This window comes from Mixophyes fleayi, chromosome 8 (assembly GCF_038048845.1).
Source record: "Mixophyes fleayi isolate aMixFle1 chromosome 8, aMixFle1.hap1, whole genome shotgun sequence".
NCBI lineage: Eukaryota > Metazoa > Chordata > Amphibia > Anura > Limnodynastidae > Mixophyes > Mixophyes fleayi.
Window position 1 is genome coordinate 25,509,992 of NC_134409.1, and position 20,989 is coordinate 25,530,980.

The window sequence follows — 20,989 nt, forward strand, 5'->3', positions numbered from 1 at the left end:
CATTAATCCGGCCCTGCACATGCATGGAGATACTGGTGAATATTTAGGGTATAATGCACCCACTACTGTATATACAGATTTGGGATGTTTAATCTTGAAACCAATTATCCAGGAAGTTCCAAAATGTAGAATAGGAAATAATAGTGGCTGCTCTGTGAGTATGCCCTATACACAGACTGGCTGACCAGGTTGGACAAGTGGAATTGGACATAAATTGCATTTTCAGCGTGTAATACGTTTTTTTGGCTTCCTCGTAGGCGCACAATGTATTAGTTTGAGAACTAGTGCTTAGTGCGCTTGCGCAAAAGTAAAGGAGCACATTATACGCCAAAAAAGTGATCTGCATCCAACTCAACAGGACCCCCAGTTGTCTCCTTATCTTTGTCAGCAGCACATGGATAATTTCGGAAAGACCGGGTCATTTCCTTACATGGAATTTAGTATTTTTAGGCATTTTGCTTCAATTCATGCAAAACATGATCACAAGCATTCCAGATAATAGACCCCGAACTTGCATGGACGATATTAGGAGCTCCATAGCTATATAAATGCATAATGTTGTAGGCCAAGTGCTTTTATACAAGCGTGATAAAACTCTAGCTATAACACATGTGAGATTGTAATAACAAGTAGAAATACAATAGTCAGTGCATAGCAACAAACACAGCAGCCTGTGGCTCAGTAACGGAGAATAATCATTCTATTAGCCTTACATTGCAGAACAATATCATTGCACAAATAAAGACAACCTTAATGGACCCTGTTTAATAAGGATATTGATTTTTGGTTTACATTTATTTATCCCTACATGTAGAGAGGAACAGTACGTATACAGTTACTTTAGAGTTACCTTAGAGCTTATCAGCCGAGAGAAATTAAAATCATAATGGGCCACAGGGTCACATTAACCCACTGCTAAAAGAAGGATTGGAAACATGAATTCCGCTAACACTGAGTATAAGTGTTACATGTGATACAGGATAACGTTACACCCACTGCTTATCCTGCGTTAGAAGTTTGCAAAACCACATTATGAAAGACTGCACAGTTTGAACAAAAACATAGTTTATGCTAATCTGCAATGCTTGTATTACAATGTCTAACAAATGCTACAGTCTGAACGGTTAAGATCCATCCAATGTGGATGAGATAGTCCTTCCCTAATGATTGTTTCCTATAATGCAGGCCAAACTGACGCCAGGGGGTAAATGTATCAAGCTGAGAGTTTTCCGGCGGGTTTGAAAAGTGGAGATGTTGCCTATAGCAACCAATCAGATTCTAGCTTTCATTTTGCAGAATGCACTAAATAAATGATAGCTAGAATCTGATTGGATTTTCAAACCCACCAGAAAACTCTCAGCTTGATACATTTACCCCCAGATCTGGTGAAGCTACAGTAGCATAGAAGGACAATGGCCTTGTAAATGATGAGATACTGTCAACCTCCGATCACATCTACCAGCCGTCCCATTTGACTTTGACATTTTCAATGACTTACTTGACCATGTCAGAGAGGCCTGCATTGAGATGGCTGCTTATGTTTTAAAAAAAATGTTGCCTGGTAATGGTATTGAGGTTTACTGTATATTTTTCCTTCATGATAATATGACCACTAGGTGGCATTGCATTATTACTATCAACATCATAATTGCTCTATCATGGCAGAGCCAACCATAGATCTTATTTCACTTTAAGTAGTGTGTAACTGAAAACAAAAAATGTAAACATATTACAACAGTAATAATAGAGGCAATCAGATCATGCCTATGGGAGTGATAAATGGGTATTAAAATATATATTAAATTATATCAGCTCAGTTATTGCTGAGAGCCGTCATGATGACCTCTGTATTATGCGGTACAGAGAACACAAAATCCAATGACATAACCATAATTCTGCACAGCAATTGCTAAAATGATGTTTTGTTTTGCAGATTAAGGTTTACAACAATGCACATTTTTGAAGGTGATCCCTAATTTATAAGGATAATGCAAGCTGTTTAGCTGCTCCCAGGCCCAGATTTTAACGTTACCTTAGAGGCAGGCCCGTAACTAGGGCTGTGCGACAGGGGCGATCGCCCAGGGCGCAACGCTGAAGGGGGGTGCAATTTAGGAATATTTTAGGTTTATTTGGTTAAAATTGAGGGCTAGGGGGGCGGCATTTGTCTTTCTCGCCCCAGGCACTAGAATTCTAAGTTACGGCTCTGCTTAGAGGTTGTTTTGAGCTCTACTTTTCCATTCATTGTATCCACTTTGTTGCTATATCAAGGTGCATACTACACAAGGTACTTATGTTTGCACACGTAAACAAATGTATTTAAAACTTAATATGAAAAATTATAACACTTAAACAAAAACAGTCCCAGTGCCCCCTTACTTTTTGAAGTTATATAATAACCAGTTTAGGCTCACATCAGCAGTAACTTAATAGATTGTCAAATTATTGTGAACTTGAGACAAAGAAAAGATCTGCACTTTCATATATGGTGAAAGTAGTATTAGGCTCTGAGATCACATTTGTATGTGCATTTAAGTAAAAAATATAAAAGAAGTACTCAAAGCCTTTATACTGCTCCATAAAATTAGGGCATAGACCTCTGTATACGAGGTGTATTAAAGTGAGGTAATTGCACATACAAAAAAAAACAATGCTATTTTTGCAGCCATAAGTGACTTATATCATCTTACACAACCTATCACTGCCGAAGTGGATATTGCCAGTGACCCACGTGTCATTTGCAGAGAACCTTTGCGTGCACCTACCCCGGTTAACATCAGTTCAGCGTGTATTGCAGTGAGGAGAACATAGAAATCTGCATTGTTGGGTTGAAGGCTGGAGGACACAAGTTGAAAAACCCTGATCGTTATAACAAGTGAATTCTTCAACCTTTCCATTTGAAAGGAAGAATGGAACACTGCGTGAAAACCAAGTCGGAGTGTTTCCATTCTTTGATGATCAGAGGAAAGGATAGAAATGACTGCCTCTGTCAATTTTCTCCAAGATTGCTTTAAAATGCAAGTTCCAAAGTCTTTTAGCTGTAACATTTAGACAAAATACCGTGGACAATTCTATGCTTTTTCGTTTTATACCCACTCACCACTAAAACCCCCACCTTTGCCTGTCCTGCTTTGAAAGTGAGAGTCCCATGACTAATTTTAAGGGAATGTGTCACTCAGATTTATAATCCAATTTGCTTTCAAACATAAGCATTTGTATATGGAGGTGTCGGTATCATATTGATGTCAGTTGGCATAAAATTTAGTTTTTCAACGTCTTGTATTTGATCTTTACAATGTTTCATCCTAGTTTCCCCCCAAAACATTTCTGAATTAACCAGTTCAGTAATAGTGTCTGTGGTTTGCGCTAAGAACTTATGTGGCGTGACAATTAGATGGTTTCAGCTATTTCCATAGAAACAGTTGTGCCATAAAGCAGCATCGTGACGTTGTGCTTTGTGGAGGGTAGAATACATTACAGTGATTGGGGCTGTACCTTAAAGAAATACATTTTTTATGTTAAATTACAATTTATTGCTGTCCTTCTTATGCATGCACAGTTTTAGGAGTTTACTGGTGTGAAGATACGTGGTTCCCAAATCACTCAGACACTGTATTAGAGAAAAAATAGGAGGATGATTTATTCTGCAGAACAGGATTAAATACAGCATGGCCCCCTTAACGATAGCAGGTCCAACAAGTGAGGAAATCAGTTCAAATAAATCCAGTGAGATAGATTCCACAGCACCTCTCTGGCAGAGCATCACCTCTTGGCCAAAGTTAGTCACACACGTCTCCAGCTCCCAGGGTAGCCTCTTTTATCACTTCATAATCCCACCTTGGGAACTACCTGCCATGGGGAGTTGTAAAAAGTCTCGATTGGTGGGCTTCTCACACTAGCTAGCCCCCTCCCCTACCTCCCCAGGTGTCTTCCCTCAGGTGACCCCTGCAAGGTCCGGCTCCTGGCTGTCTGTAGAGCTCACTAGTGAACAATTGGAGCAAACAGAAATAACAATGGTAGCTTAATTCACTCAACTCCTGAGTGTTCCCTGTGAAGGTGGAATTTAACCCCTGAAGTACTTTTCCAAGGAGATGTTATAGTTCCAACACTGATACTTCCGGTTAACAACATGGCTAAAAAATGCAGTCCGGGTATGGATTAGATTAAGGGGTTGTAACACTGGTTCCATACACCATGTCCATTTCTTTACAACTGGTGATCTCGCTTGTATTCAACGCCACTTCAAATTTAAGTTAATTCAGCCTATAAATCAAGTTGATAGCATATTAGGAGGCACTTTGAAACATTTGCAAACATATATGTGATATGTATGCATACCTCTCAATAGTGGCCTCTTCTGGAATAAAGGGGGCATGACAACATCACTTTGGTGGCATGGTCATACCAGTGGACACATAGCCACACAACATGGGGGTGTGCTAGGCTCACTTCAACCCACTTCCCATAAAACACCTTTGAATTGTTGCGCTCACCAGAGGCATCATCCCGGTAGTTGGGATATACATGTTGACTTTCAGGAAAGTGGAATCATCCATTCTAAATTGGGAGAGTCGGGGGGTATGCAGACTATTTGTTTATTCACACTTGTTTAAAGTCATCCTAACATTGTCTTGACGGAGGTGCGCACAATAAAAGCAGGTATGGTATCATTACGTGGGGGCATGGACACGTCACATTGGAACACATTGGAACATGTTATGTCCCCAAGGATGTGCCTAGCGCTTCTGAAGTGATAGGGCACCCCAACTCCCTTCCCTAAAAAGATTCCTGCAAGGATAGTCTCCTAAAATTTGGACTGTCCCAGCTAAAAAAAGACAGGTAGGATGTATGTTAAAATTATTCCTAGTGAGTTGGTTCAACCAATAGATACCAGTGGATTAGTGCTTAGAGGACGTTGCACACAATTAGGGCTCAATAAGACCGTCATTGACACGGATGCCTGCATGGCTCCATCGTTCACACAAATGACAATGCAATCAACAGGTCAGAGCGATGCCTGGGAAAGTTGTACATGCATGATAGAGGTCTATCAGGACAGCGGTAAGCTCCAGTAATTAGTTTAATGCCGGGGAAATCATAGATTTCTAGGACGCTAACTCTTAGTTAAATAACAAAAAGCGGTAAAAGAGTATTTTGCAGGCGTTTAGGTCAGCATTTGGGCTTTTCACCGATTGTTAAATAGACCCCCTAGTCTTTCCAGAACTGACCCAACTTCCAGAACTGACCCAACTTCCAGTGACATCATACGTATCCCATGATGCTAGACCATGCCCCACTGTGAAAAGATTTTCACTCCTTAGTAAGATTAACAGGGGAGCTCTAGGGGAGATTGAAGATGTTTATGACAAGTGAGGCTGAATAGGACGAATGCACTTAAAGGGCGACAGGGTTTGTAGTAAGCTGAACACTTACCTGAAGGGGTTAACATAGGTTTGGCCCGACCAATGTGTGCTCCAGTGGGAGGGACCTTGATTGGTATAGTAGGCTGTACTTCCTGTCCTGCCTCATACCACAGCACGAGATCCCACCCACCCACTCCTTGTTGTTGAGTATTTCTGGGTTAATGTTGCGGTAGGAAGGCACAGCGTTCAGCGGCTGATTTGTGAGCGCACAGGTAGTTGTCGTAGGTCACTGCCCCCCTTTGAGGCACCAGTAACTCCCTTTTTGGCCCTTCGGTGAGGAGGGTGCCTGTCCGGCTCGGTGAGGGAGGGCAGCGTGAGTTTTAAAGGGGCAGTCACTCTGACGCCAACTCAGCACAAAGTTATGATGGGATTTGTTCCCCGTGGTTGTGGACCTACGTCAATTTGCGCCAGTCCACTCGTGATAGTGTTATCAGCTTGAGAGTTGTTTCGCAGTGCCCTTTCTCCGCCACCATAGGTCTAGTTAAAGTTAAAATCATAATAAAAGTCCTGGCAATTTTTTTATAACTTATACAGGTCTTCGTGTGTTTATTTGCATGCAAATGTTTAGAGTTCTAAGGTTGATGTAAGGTTTACGGGAAACATACACAGTGAGCCCTTTAATGGCAGCTGCAGTGATTGGTGATTTTTGCAAACTGAAAAAAATATTTTATACATTCATCCGTTAATATTTACATTGGACATTTACAAAGGGAAATTCTAAAAAAAAAAAAATCTAGTTCTGCAAGCAAGCATACCAACCTTACAGAATCTAGATATTTTTATATTAAATATTCTTAGCTATTATATCATATTAAATATCATATACATATTATAATACATATAGTAAAATGAAAAACCTTCTAGTTACTGTTCCTTTAGTTTGCCCATTTATTAAATATGTATGTTAGTAACAATACATAGGAAATATGACAGTAAACAGAAAATTGTAGTATAATGTTCTGTGTGAGGAACAGGATACAGCTAATTTGCATACATAAAGTGATACATTAATTCATGACTAAATGTGATTGTAAAATATAATAAAACATATGTTATATTATTTCAAGACCTAAGCCCCTTTATCCGAGGATAATTGCCCATAAAAGCTGTTTTAGTACTGTTGTGGCACATTCATTATGGGGATAGAACCATGTAAATATAGACACCTACTCTATGTAAACTTCATATTAGTTTAAAAATATATTACTGTAGATCTATTCTGCACTTTTTATCAAGATATAATGGCCAAAGTGTATTACTTATTTTCCAAACGCTGTATTCCATAGTAATATTTCCTCAGTATAATATATTCCCAGTGGACATTTTTAGTTAAATCAGTAAGTGTAGAAAGCAGGCCGTTTATAAGAAAATCATTTACATAACAATAAGCTCAAATGCATGTATATATGCAATGTAACTCAAAATTGTATTAAGAGAAAATGTGACCCAGAAGTATATTTACTTAATTGACGTGATTTGAATACATTAAATGTAAGCGCTAGTCTTATCCTGTGTTGTGAAATATTATTTACAAGATCGGCAGGGGAGCTTGCGAATGTGGCCTTATTCCACCTCCCATAATGCACAGCAGCTACAGGAATGTCAGCAGCACCCCTTCAATTAGAAACCAGTGGGCGTGATCTTTATTTAATATAGATGTACATTTGACATCACCGGTTCGGCAGGGCAATTACAGCAACCTTGATACTTGCATATCGACCTAGCCCTTCCCAGTTCACAAGTCGTTATACTTGGATGCACAGAAGAGACAACATTGAACACAATAGGGAGTCAAAGACCCCAAACAAAGTATTTACTCCAACATTGTGAAGCTCTGCCCAACAAAGATTTACACGGGATGAAACAGATCAGAGATAGAGAGGACCCTGAAAAACTTTACACAACGATTTGCTTTCTGAAATCAGCTTAGTGTTATCACAAGAATAAATATCAATTGCCGTAGGTGTTAGAAACACATTAATGTACATTTTGTGAATAATGCATGAATCAAATTAGCAGAGGTTATAGGAAAATATCACTCTATATAAAACCGTCTCTTAGAAAGAAAACAAACATACAGTAGGGGTTTGTGTGTTGAGTTAAACTAAGTACTTGCATTACTGGAAGATGAGTCATTTAAAGGGCATTATGTTGCTACAGTGTATTTTTTTCAGGATTTTTTTTTACTGTTTTGTTTATTTATTGTGGTTCTGGCGGAGTTTATGCAGTGGAATGCCATAGCCAACTTAAGGAGTTAACAATCAATAGCAGATTAAATATATTGGGGGTATGGGTGGAGGGGGTGTGGCTTGGTGGGTAGCATAATCTTTGGCCCCACCCCTCGTGGCGCTTACGCGTCATTTAAAAGCGGGGAGGTGGATAAAATGATGCGATTCTCAGGGAATCTAATGGTTTAAGTATTATCGGCTGGAGAGATCAATACGCAACCATCCAATCAGAAGCGGCTAGAGAGTGCTGCCGATAGTCATCATCTTCATCATCAGCATATCGTTACAACAGGAGCCGCAAGAGATTTGCCCCCTAAAAGGCATGCCCGTGGATGTGTCCATATCTTATTGTATCTCACATGAACATGCCCTTACTGTATTTGGTCTACACCTGCTGTACCCCACCGGCCTTCATTCTGGCTCTCCAGGCCTATGTTCCCAATACGCAAAACACTATATACGGACATATGCGAATATTTGAACCGTTAAGCATTTTAACTACAATTCCCAGCATACATTGCCAGCTATTGGCTAGCTATCTAATGACAAAGCATGCAGGGCTTGTAGTGTCACAACACCTGGAGAGTCACAGGTTCGCTAGGCCTGATCTAGTGCAAGTTAGGATTGCTGGGGTTTAGTGCAAATTTTGCACCTAAATGCAGTGTAAATAAATAAGCCCTAATGTTTGTGGACTCTGTCCTCCGCCTTAAAATCAAAGCCTAGTTTGGGAATAGAAATATTTGTGCTTGATAATTCTTGTCTTAGCAGATACGGGAGGCTTCTGACCCGCTTTAGCAGAGTTCTGAATGTTGTAGGCTTTTCCAGTAGAACTAAAGATAATTGGGAGTAACTTGGTCTCAGGAGCCGTCAAGGCTACTTAGGCTCTTTAGAGTATTACCCAATGTTTCTTCAAATAATTTGATTGCTATACGATGTCTTCTTTCAAAAAATGGAATCGGCTAAGAGCACAACTGGGGGGCAAAACATGGGACATGAAAAGCCATAACTAGAAATGTTAGCTCCAGGGGCAGAAGAGAAAACTTTTACCCCCCCCTTGTCCTCAAGTTTAACCAATTATCCTAAATATATTTATTTCCCAGTGTCCCCCTTCAACTTTGCCTCACTAGCACAGCCCTAGCTACATGGAATATACAATGATGGTGTGAGAGCATAAGGCATACCTGCCAACATTGTCCCGCTGCAAAAGTATGCTTACTGCACACCCAAAAATAATGGGAGGGGTCATGTTACACGGGGCTGTGCCATGACTCTTGGAGCTAGTACACCCTCAGACAAACTTCCAGACTGTCGGGTTGGTGAGGCTGTCGCCAGTGCCAGTTGGGGGGTATGTATAAACTGATACATGGTGCTAAGGATATTGTACTAAACCAAATACTTTACCAGTTTCATCAGGACAGTCCTGGTTTTTGTGACCGACTAGCGTTAACTTATAATGTCTATTTATTTTAATTATGACCGACTGCTGTTGCATTAGTAAGAATATAACCCTATAATTGTTTAGTGCCAGTGGTACAAAATTTTCCTGTCAGCAAAAATACTCCCCTCTTAAATTTGCTATGCCCCCATCACCCAGTCGGTATTGTTTGCCTTACTCCTCTCTCACCTTTTACCTTGTTAGGAACCAGTCAGTGATTTTATTTATTGCTACTATTGCTACTTTTATTATATGTCACATATTTTATATTATTATCTATATCATTGTAATTACAGTGATTTTTGTTAGTAGGATACAAGTATTATAAATCATTATTTTTTAAATTTGTGTTTAGTGAACCCCCAAAAAATGCAACACATACATGATCCTCTTTTTGTACAACTTTCGTATACAATTTTTTCATGATAAAATTATATTTATGTCACGGATACAGTTTCCTGCTGTGCGTGGGTGACATGTATTGTCTACCGTGTTTATTATATGTAAATGAATGAATGTGCAATCATTTGGTTATGTTTATATTGTTGATGAAAGGTGTGATATGTATATGACTGTAGTTGTTATTGTGTTTAAAAATATTGTGTGTGCTAAAATAAGTGAAGGAGAAAACGCTGCAGGTGTGATAATCAAAGAGAAAAAAGATTATACAGTTAGTTTTAGGTGTTGGTGCAGGTTGTAGAGTATATTAAGGCAATATTATGGTTGAAGGTGAAATGGTAAAGAGTGCTTGAGAAAGTGGAAGGTGTGAAAGTAGGTTTATGTAGTATTATAGCTCTATGATCCTGTAGTTTGTTAACTGACAATATGCATTTCCGATTTGCAAACTGCTAAATGTTTAGTTTACTTCTTGAACGTTTGCCTTGTGTTCTTTTCTGTTAGTTGAATTTCGTTTACAGCCTGGGCTTCTATGACTTTGGAAATCATTTTACTGTAAACACACAAGCTGGAGCACACAGTCTTTGAAATGTAAATCTGATGCTGATGTGGTTAAACAATTTTGTTGGGATTGTATCTTTTGGAAGCTGTTCTTATGGAACTATTTAAAGAAAAACTTTATTTCAACATTTGTCAATTTCTATGTGTTTTGTTTTACTAACTATCAGCTAGGAGACCTACATAGTCTACTGTGAGGGGAAGCCAGACAGCATCATAACTGAATGCAGAGATCCCAGCTGAATATGACAATGGAAAGTCTACAAGCCAGTTTAGAGAGATGGAGCCTGGTTCATTAAGGAATATTAAAGCTGATATGTGCCGTATTTTGCGTTAATTTACACTGTGCATGTCCTGAAATGGACTATGCACCAGTATATCTGATTCATCTTCAAACGCAGAGGTCACTTCCGACAGCCTACGATTTCATGGGCGCAACGGAGGAGGGAGGGAGTGTATGCGCTCCAAGAACAAGCGCACGCAGCAGTGTTCAATACAAGCTTTTGCCATCTCTAAGATACTTGTATTTCTGTTGTATCACTTGCACCAGCTACAGGTCAGGTGCAAGTGCTGAGTGATAGTGATGACAGTCGCATATGCACGCTAGAACATGTGTTTGCAATCAAGGTCGACTGTAAAAATGCATTTTCTGTACAGTAGACATTAATTATTAGCATAATTACACTAAACAATTTGCTTATCTGTATAAAAGAGCACAATTACACAAAAATAGGCACATAATGTCCATTTGCCATTTCTGCTGTAGATACAGATTTCTGCAGCCTGGTAAATTGAAACTTTTCTTAGAATAATGAGGTCCTATAATCAAGAGATTTCTTATTGTCTAGAGCAGCAGTGCCCAACACAATCACTAGCAATACATTGTAGAGCTATAGAAGCCCACAGCACATCTGTTGCTAAGGACCCTAGCGGCAACTTTTACACTTAAAAGGAGCAGAGTGCTTTTAATACTATGTATTGTACTAGAGATTTTTCTTTTTCTCTCATGTGACGAGTGATTGCAAGTAGTGCTGACACCCTGGGGTGGATCAAAAATGTTTGGGAGTTCAACACAAGCACCTGCTATATGAACATAGGGCGAGTATACTCTGTAAGTTTTATTCCTTGTGGGACAAGCTCCGGGTATAAGAAATCATATATGAACTTTCGGTACTCAGAGATGTTTGTATAATACGGGTGGAGGAATTTACCCGATTCATCTTACATGTTATTATACTGTCATTTCGGAACACAGGATTCGTCTAAAGGGTTGGACTTGTTCTGAATGGGGGATCAATTACGCCGATTGTAATTTGGAATTTCTATCCTTTGTATTATTTGGCTTACAAGTTGTGTAACCTTTGTCTTTTGGAATTTAATCAAGCTATAATTGCACATTAAGCGGTGAGTACTGATCATACTATTGTAGTAGCAATGTGGTGAATGTTAAAATTTCTTTTAGCAAATGTTGCTAGCATTGAACCACTGCTGGTAGTGTAAAGAGCAGGAAAGAATAACTAAGTTTTCAATAATAAGTAATTTCCAAATTATATTATGTGGGAAAGCAACGGCTTTCTGCCCTCCTCGCATTTATGTCAAGAAAGGCTTAAACTTTAATAATAAACAGGAAAAAAATGTTCTACCCACTGCATGTCATCAACCCACCCACTCGATTTCTGCTAGGTTAATTTAGACAGTGTTCAGGCTTGAGCTCAGTGTGTATAAAATGTAGAAATAGTGTACACTGCAGTGTGCACAGCTAACTGTAATTAGGTCCTAAAACCAATCTCAGGGAACAGGGAATTCTGCATGGGTTCCTGTTACAGCATTCCAGACTACTCTGTTGTTGTGTACTATTCCAGAGTACAGGGCGCCCTCGCACCAACTCAGACACATGACGGCATAATCCTGTTTATAAAATTATAAATAGATTTTTAAAACTAGTGTACGGCGTCTGCTGAAATTGTAACATTCATTACTATAATTTGGATCTGTTTCTCTTCCCATTGAAATGAATGGAAAACAAGGGCCGTGATGAATATTAGACACCTTCGGGCACACATGCTGAAAACGGAACCGTCTTGTATAAAATAAAGCAAGTGACCCTCTAGTAGGTGCATATTGCGATACGTTTTAATGTTTTGACATACATTTTCTGTGTAGGTTGCTGGTGGGAGACACAGCAGTTGCTATTGCAGTCATTCTGTGCGGGGGGCGTGAGTTTGATCCTGCCAGCTTGTATTTTCTCTACAAGTTCCTGTGGGATTCCTCCTGGTGCTCCAGTGCCCTTCCACAGGCTACAGAGACACTTGTTGGTTATGCCCCTTAAGCACTGGTGTCAAAATACATGCTTTTACTAAACATTTGCTAACACTAGTGAAATCAGGCAAACGGAGAGAGGAATGGAACCAATTGGTTTCCATAACCTTATACCCACTGGAATTACGGTCAGGAGTGTTTGAGTGCAGGGCCAATGTAGTAGTGTCCTCCATTGAACCCCATGGCTGCTCATTACCCACGGTATGTCTAATGTGATTGCCTATGACATGCAATGTCACTAGGGTTTAACACAGCGAAGTGGGTAATCAATATTAATTGGCTTTTCATTGCGTTGGCCTTTATGAGTATGGTATATGTGATTGTGTTAGGGGAATTAGTAAAATCCACTGGGACAAGGACTGATGTGCTTAACTAAAAGTCTCTTATCAGAAAAAAAGATGATATTAATAATAACTTTAAAATATAGCTTAGGGCAAACGAGTAGTGGGAAAATTATGCTTAATGATAAAATAATAAAAATGTAACTTTATTTGTTTACGGAAAAAGGAGCCCTTTTCATCAAAACTGTGCAAGACTAATATTTATATTTATGAACAGTATAGATGTTATCTGTTTTGTGCGGATATGATATTTCCAAGAAGTCTATATTTATGGTCTTTCTGTTTAAATCTGCAGTCGCTGTCATTGTCACCTTTGTCCCCCAGTCTGATTGGTTTTCTAATTTTTGTACTGTAAAACTTAGGTAGCTGCATTGTATAGTTGCCAACATTTCAAAAATCTTTCAGGGACACTTTTCTACTGAGCCTTCCCACACAAGTGGATGATGGGGGTCTACAGTGCACATCATGATATGTTTATTAATGGTTGTACTATACCTCCTAACAATTTTTGGAATCAGGACACAGCAAGAAGTATTTGTGGCGACCTCTTGATAGAGGTCTAACAAGGTCGGTTTAGGGGCAAAGAAAAGTCATAATTGGGTGTAGCCAAGTCACCCAAATATGATTTCAGAATTGATAGACCTCTAAAACTCCCTATTGCTCTTCTGTAAACATCCTTTACTTGCTGCACCCCCAGGGGTATGGGTTATGGTAAACATTTTTGGGGTTAGAGGTCCCCTAAGGTAAGGTCCCTTACATTCTAGTAACATCTGTACAATGCAGAGAGCATTCTAGTACAATCTGTACAATACAGAGAACATTCTAGTACCATCTGTACAATACAGAGAGCATTCTAGTTACATCTGTACAATACAGAGAGCATTCTAGTACCATCTGAACAATACAGAGGGCATTCTAGTAACATATACAATACAGAGGGCATTCCAGTAACATCTGTACAATACATATAGCATTCTAGTAACATCTGTACAATGCAGAGGGCATTTTAGTAACATCTGTACAATACAGAGAGCATTCTAGTAACATATGTACAACACAGAGAGCATTCTAGTAACATCTGTACAATACAGAGAGCATTCTAGTAACATCTGTACAATACAGAGAGCATCCTAGTACCATCTAAACAATACAGATGGTATGCTAGTAACATATGTACAATACAGAGGGCATTGTAGTAACCTCTGTACAATACAGAGGGCATTCTAGTAACATCTCTACAATACATATAGCATTCTAGTAACATCTCTACAATACATATAGCATTCTAGTACCATATGTACAATGCAGAGGGCATTCTAGTAACATCTCTACAATACAGAGAGCATTCTAGTTACCTTATAAAGAAACACAAGCAGAACAGTTGGGGATGCCCGTTTCCCTTGGCCAAACCTGCCCCTCATGAGCAGTATTTTAAAAGAAAAATAGAAATTAAATTAAATGAATAATGGGTGGTTCCGAATTGATAAAGGGTTGGAATTTGAAGTGATGTTTTAACTGTTTCCTCTATGCACATTTTCAGGTGTATCTGCATACCTGTAAAACTAGGCACTGACTGCTTAGTTCCAAGGACTGGGAAGTGGGTGTGCATCTCAAAATGTGCCTGGGAAACAATTTAGGTAATTTCCATAAAAAAAGATGTGCAATGTGGGTCCTTTATTTTTGAGGTTCATGAATCAGCCTTACTGACTTTTACATTATGAAACAGTTAACAGGACGAGCCTGTAGATTATTTCGTACAGCAGGCACTCTATACTGTGCACTCAAGTAATTAACCCCCGCTTTTCATACTCTTTATTAGCTCTGAACAGGAAACGTAATTAACTTAATTACTTAAAAACACCCCTTTAATTTACAGTAATTAAAAAAACATTGGAAGAGAGCGTGATTGGCAGAGCAAAAAAACAAGATAGATAGGAAGAGAAACAGAATGGAGAGGTCTTGTTTATTAATTGGAAAGTTAGAAGTAAAAGAAAAAGGCCTTTTATGAAAAGGGTTAAAGGTCATGTTCTCCTGAGCTGGTATTATTAACAGACATAAAAAATGGGTCACCTAAAGGTTGCTTACTTAAAATCATCAAACTACTACACTGTGTTTGCAGAGGAGAACAATTTAATTGAAATAATGAGATTATTTATTTTAATTACCCAAGCTATCTTCTTGTATGGAACCTTTTTTAAAAACTAGCCATTAAAGGTAATATGCCAACAATTTGTTTTTCATGTAATACATGAAATAAAGTACTTATTCTAATGACAGATGATCAAGTGACAGCGAGAAAACACAAAACATTGTTTCAGAATGTAGCAGAAACAATCTATGAGACGTAGTTCCATTTGTAGGCTCATAAAGCCTAAAATGCAAGTTGCTTATATAAGTGAGCTTCTTACAATATATATATATATATCTATATATCTATATTAGAGATGCTTAGGCTCGGTTTTCTGAATACCGAGCCCACCCTAACCAGGTAGGTCACAAGCTGGCTCATTACTTTCGCGTATCCTCGGATCTGAGTCGAGGGAAAACCTCATTGTTGTGTTGTCGGATCTCGCAGGATTTTGATTCCATAAGTACCTCCCTCCCCAGGCGATCCAGAGCCATTGCTCACACAGAAACAGGGGTAGCAGTGTTCTTGTCACTCTCCAGTCTCCAGTGACATTGCTCAGTGCCATTGCTCACACAGAAACAGGGGTAGCAGTGTTTTTGTCACTTGAAAAAAATTGACCGGAAATGATTGGAAATTTATGTTATTGAGGTTAATAATAATAATGTAGGGATAACAAAAAGAGCCAAATTATGTGATTTTAGCAAAATAAAAAAATTGGTATTTTTGAAAAAAATCGGGATCCAAAAGCAAAACATGCGAGGGCGGTTTTGCCAAAACCAAAACCAAAGCACAAAGTTAATCCAGATCCAAAATCAAAACACGGGGGTCAGTGAACATCTCTATATATACACATTTATATCTATATATATTCTGTTGTTATCTGTAGTTGTCTGGTCCAAATGTGAGATCGAAATGTCAGCTTATAATGTGAGATATGGAATTAAATTAAAAGGAAATGAAAGCAGAAATGGTGATTTCTGTCACTAATATTAGCCAGCCAGCTCGCTGCAGACTGAGGCCAAAATACGTGAAAATCTGGACAGTTGTGAAGAGATCATTAGAAAATAGACTATAAATGAATGTAAATGCTATAAATAGTATTATAGGAGCAAAAACCACTCAAAATCACATCATTTTACATATTTTTCACAATTGTTAAATAAATCCAGATGTAAAACCAAAACCTTTCAGGAATTTTGGGCAAAACCTGAAACAAAACAAAAAAACTAAGACGTTTTAGTAACAAAACCACATCCAAAACCAAAACACGGGGTCAGCTTATGAGAACTGGAGATATTTAAGATGTTTAAAGTTGTGATCATGGGGCAACAATAATGAACGTGCAATACAGACTTTAGGTAAGTGATCCCACTGAAGAACACAGCTCCTGGATGCTTTAGCCCAGGGGTGTCAAACCTTTTAGCTTCCCTGGGCCACATTGTAAGACAACGAGTTGGTTTGGGTCGCACATAAAATGCACTAACACTAACGATAGCTGATCATCCAAAAAACCATAGAAAACATAGTTAACATATTAAACTTACTTGGAAATGAAGTTAGTAAGAGTTAGGAAACCTGTTGCAGAATGATGATTAAAGCAGTAGTCCCATTACCAGCTACAATTTAACTTACCTGCATCTGCCCCTTAGTGGGGTTCGGAGAATTAAATGCCAAAATCTTTTTTTCCTCTCTTACTGCACCCAGGAATCATTTTTTTTATTGACCAGTTTGAAATGGTCACGGATATAGGTAGCATCAGGCGGACTAATAGAAATCTTCAGAGATTTAAAGATAGGGTGGCGGGAAAAATGGCTCATGGAGAAGCCTCCGATGAGGGTAACAGTGGGTGATATTTTCACCCTACTCAGCACTGCACATTTAAAATGGTTTAAAATATTAAAAATACAATCATCTCTTAATATTTATATTAGATGCATACAGAGAACACAGCTAGTTCATAATTGCATGGTGCAGAAAGTCCAAATTCAGAGTAACAACAATAAGATACTGGATAATCTTTCACTGCTGGTGATAGTTCGCGCGGGTGACTCCTCTGTGCTGTGCTACGAAATGGATGTCGGGTGTGATGAAGTCACCCCCGACATTCACTGCAAGCGCCGCACGGAGGAGGAGACCAGGGAGGGAGCCGGAGCGCCAGCTGACGTGACCACAAGGTATTTTTTTTTTTTAGGATTTTTTTTTCCATTAACAGCGCTGCCCCCTTGCCACAACCAAAACTCCTGCTGGGCCACATTTACAGGCGGGCTGGGCCGCATGCGGCCCGCGGGCCACGGGTTGGACAATCCCGCTTTAGCCATTAAAGTGCTGATAACAGAGAACACTAGCTTACATTAAGTGGTGCAGCAAATGTAAATAAAATGTTATATATCTCCATGTAGGGCAACTTTTACATATATGTGACATGTGACATATGTCAGCTCCCTGATGATACTGGCTGGCATTGGTAAGAGGAGTCCTGGGGCCCCCTGCGCATGCTTTGGAGTGGAAATGGGGGAACTGGAAACCTGGACTTGGGCCTCCAGTTCCAGTTTAAAAAAATAATATATATATATATATATATATATATATAAAAATAAAAAAAATCAATAAAATATAGAATTTAAAAAGCATACAAATATATATATATATATATATATATATATATATATATATATAGACACAAGAGAAAGAATTCTTTATATTAATATATATTAATAATAAAGCATTTCTTGACGTTAGCAATCAGAAAACAGCAGTAGTATTTGTACCGCTGCTGTCTTCACATTAGGCTCCTGCCGATGGCTACCCACCTGCGATGGCACGTGACAATCTTTACTGGCACAGGGCTTTGTTTGGTAAATAGGGAATAGCCCTAAATCATGCGAAAAATTCCCCTTATGCAGGATTTAGGGCTTATCTCTCTTTAATAAATAGACCCCAAAGTATTTTGGCATTTTTTTTAAATATTTAAAGCAAAATGCACCAATGTTGCTGCCAGAAATGGTGGCTACTTACAGCTGTGATTCTACTTTTATTGGTCTCATGCAGTCATTAACAAACAAACACTGTGATTTTGACTTCCAATTAGTCCAAACCTAACACCAATTACAGTGTGTGTGGCCAGTAGACTGGTGATTGGGATCAGTATCTGATCAGAACGTTGAGCTGTCGATTACGGCTGTCAGAGAATGTGTTGATGAGTAATATCTCGCTGGGTACACCATCACCTTGTTATGGCATTAGTTATGCCCCATGGAAAACAGTGACTAGATCTGTCTATGGCCAGACCTATCTGCGTATGAGCACCTTAAACTTTCAAGTCCGCCTCTGGCCTTCTCTACATGCATGTACTTATATGTGTCCTGATCCAGATTAAGATGAAACAACACTGACTTGGACTGACCATTTAATTACACAAGGCATAAAGCATATAATGCATGTTTGATACCAGGAAAATACGTATATCCAATATACCCCACTCAATAATGTTTGATTTTCTCTCTGTTCTCTGTTGCATTAATCATGTGTACGGCTGCATGCACTGTTTACCCAACTGCTCGAGTCAAATGACGTCTCCAAAGTCCACTGTTAAAAGTTTTCTTGTGTTTTTCTTTCACATTTAAAAAATAAAAAATCGAAGAAACCTTCCCTATGAAACAAATAGAATTTTCTTTTTTGACAAATGCATCACAGTCCGGGTTCAGTCATTTTTTATCAAATTATGCAGCCCAGAGACACTGGGGTCTATTAATCAACGTTTTCCAAAAAGGAATGAGAATCACAGCAGATAGCAGATCGACTTTAATAATCGTTTATCAATGGGATTATTTTCTAATAAATGCTGAGCTATGGAGCGTTCTTCCACTGCCAGCAGTAGCCTGTAGTCTTGCAGCCGGGAGACTCTGATGTATGGTCCCTTGACGGACGACCGCCGGTCCTACCTTTGTTTATAACATTGAGGCCCCAGTTCTGCAGTACACAGGCTTTGATAAATGACTGTTTCTCTGGTAATTTAGTTACTCCAGCTATCTCTGCTCGTTAATTTTTCATTATTCCCACAGATAGCTTCTGTAGAAACAGTTTTGAAGAGTTTTGTTTGTTTTTATTCTTTCTTAATCTTCACTTAAGGTTTGATATGAGAACATTATAAAGGCGGCATATTAGCATATAAGCCTTATTGGAACCTTCGGATCCGGCTACACTGTGCGGCATATACCGTGTCTGTGTCTTCTGACATTTATGTGTTTCCATTTGGAAATAAGTACCCTATGTTCGTTAAACAGTTTCAATCACCCCAAGGGGCATATTTAACAAATAATGATAGTGCACTATCGTGCACTTACCATTAAAAAAACGTCCCTCTGTGTCCCCCGCATATTTTAAGAAGGGTGCATCCCAGCAGATATCGCGGATATCTGCTGCTTTGCATTCCTCTTCGTTTTTGGGAGCAGTCACCATTCTACAGTATGGTGACTGCTCCCGGCCGCAATCTAACAAGTTCTGAAAAAAAGGTTTTTTTTCGGGAACTTGTCATGATAATGTACGCCAGATGAAGCTGGCGTACATTATCATAAATGAAAAATGTCAGTGCTATCAGCTCTAGCTCCGAAGAGCAGAGCTGGACAGCGCATGTGTGGAGGGATCATGTGATCCCTCCCTGTCACTCACCGCTCGCTCTCTGCAACTATAGTTGCAGAGACAGAGTGGAGATGTTTGTGCGCATGTGCAATTCGAAGAATTGCACATGCAAAATTGATCTATGAAGAGGAGCGAAGAACACCTGGAGGAGATCCGGAGACATCGCGTCCCGAAGAGGGGGTAAGTATGTTTTTTTTATCATAGAAACAGCAGTTTATCGGAACTGCTGTTTCTGTGATCCGTTTTTCATAAATTTGAGAAATAGTTCAATCCTTATCCATGCGATAACTATTTTTCATTTTTGTCGAACATTGATAAATGTGCCTCCAAATGAGCTAATGAAGCTCCTATTTTCACAGCAATCGGGCTTTTCACCCTGTGATAAATGTGACCCACACTACGGATGATACCACATGATGGTAAAGGACAGAACAATAAATATGTGTCTTTGTTTTATAGCACTAGAATATTAAGTAAACCTTTTTTTAATTATAGGTTTTAGTTATGCATATAGCCATTTGTGCAAAGTATGATTTAAGCTTTTCTACCCCTTGGGAGACCATAAAACTCAGACTTCATTAACTCCAATTTGCTCTCCACAGGCTAATTAAACACTGATGAGACAGAAAAAAATAGAATAACTTCAGTAAGACAATTGTTTGTTTTTTATTTTGTGTTTCGTTTCCAAGTTATGCATATTATTAATAGTATTGTTTATGAACTCTGTTTTATGTGTCAAGTGCATGTAATGTAAAAGTATTTACATTTTCCCCTAAGACCAGCTTTTGTGTAAATTATTTTGTGGTGTGATTACTGCCTCCATTCTGTTTGTTAATCCTTCTGTCCTTTTCATTGGGGACTGGCTGCCAAATTTTAGCCTGGGGGCAACCATGACTATCCTTTAAAGGTGGTTTAATTTTTAACATTTATTTACAAAAAAAAAAGGCTCCGCTGTAACTCACCCGCGCCTTACACATAAACCGCTGTTCTCAGTTTCCTGCTCGGAGGCAGTCAGTGAAGATATGATCACGTCAGCCCGGCAGACAGAGATTTGAAAATAGCGGCTCAAGTGGAAGAATCGGCAGGGCACTAGAGAGCTACAGTGGTCTCTACATAATTAAAATAAATAAATACATTTTAATTTATTAAACATTTTATATAATATTAGTTATGTAATGCTGTTGTTGTGCTTTTTAAAATACTTTATTTTAACAAGTCTGGGCTTTCAGTCCCTAAGATCCTCTTGATAAAAAAATAAAATATATATTTGCAGTATATATAGTATTTTACATGTGTGTCGCTTTTGTGTTTTTTTTAATGTTTTTATTACACTGTTTGAAGTGCGCCCAGAAATGTGCAAAATGCGTGGAAAGTGAAAGGTGCAAAATGCGTCTCGTTAACAGTTTAGGATGAGACCTGATCTTCAGCACATCTGAGGTGGAGGAAAAAAAAACCACGTCCATTTGTAAGAGAAAAAGACTGCCCCCCAAACTGCAAAGAAGATAGTGTCCATGAAAATGCATGGA

At 38.8% G+C, this 20,989-nt stretch overlaps 1 protein-coding gene across 2 annotated transcripts in view; it reads right to left on the bottom strand.

Annotated features, from left to right (window-relative positions):
- TNR (tenascin R) overlaps nt 1–20,989 on the bottom strand; it is a 301,348-nt gene that overhangs the window by 91,409 nt on the left and 188,950 nt on the right. The gene's annotated exons all lie outside the window — the stretch shown is intronic.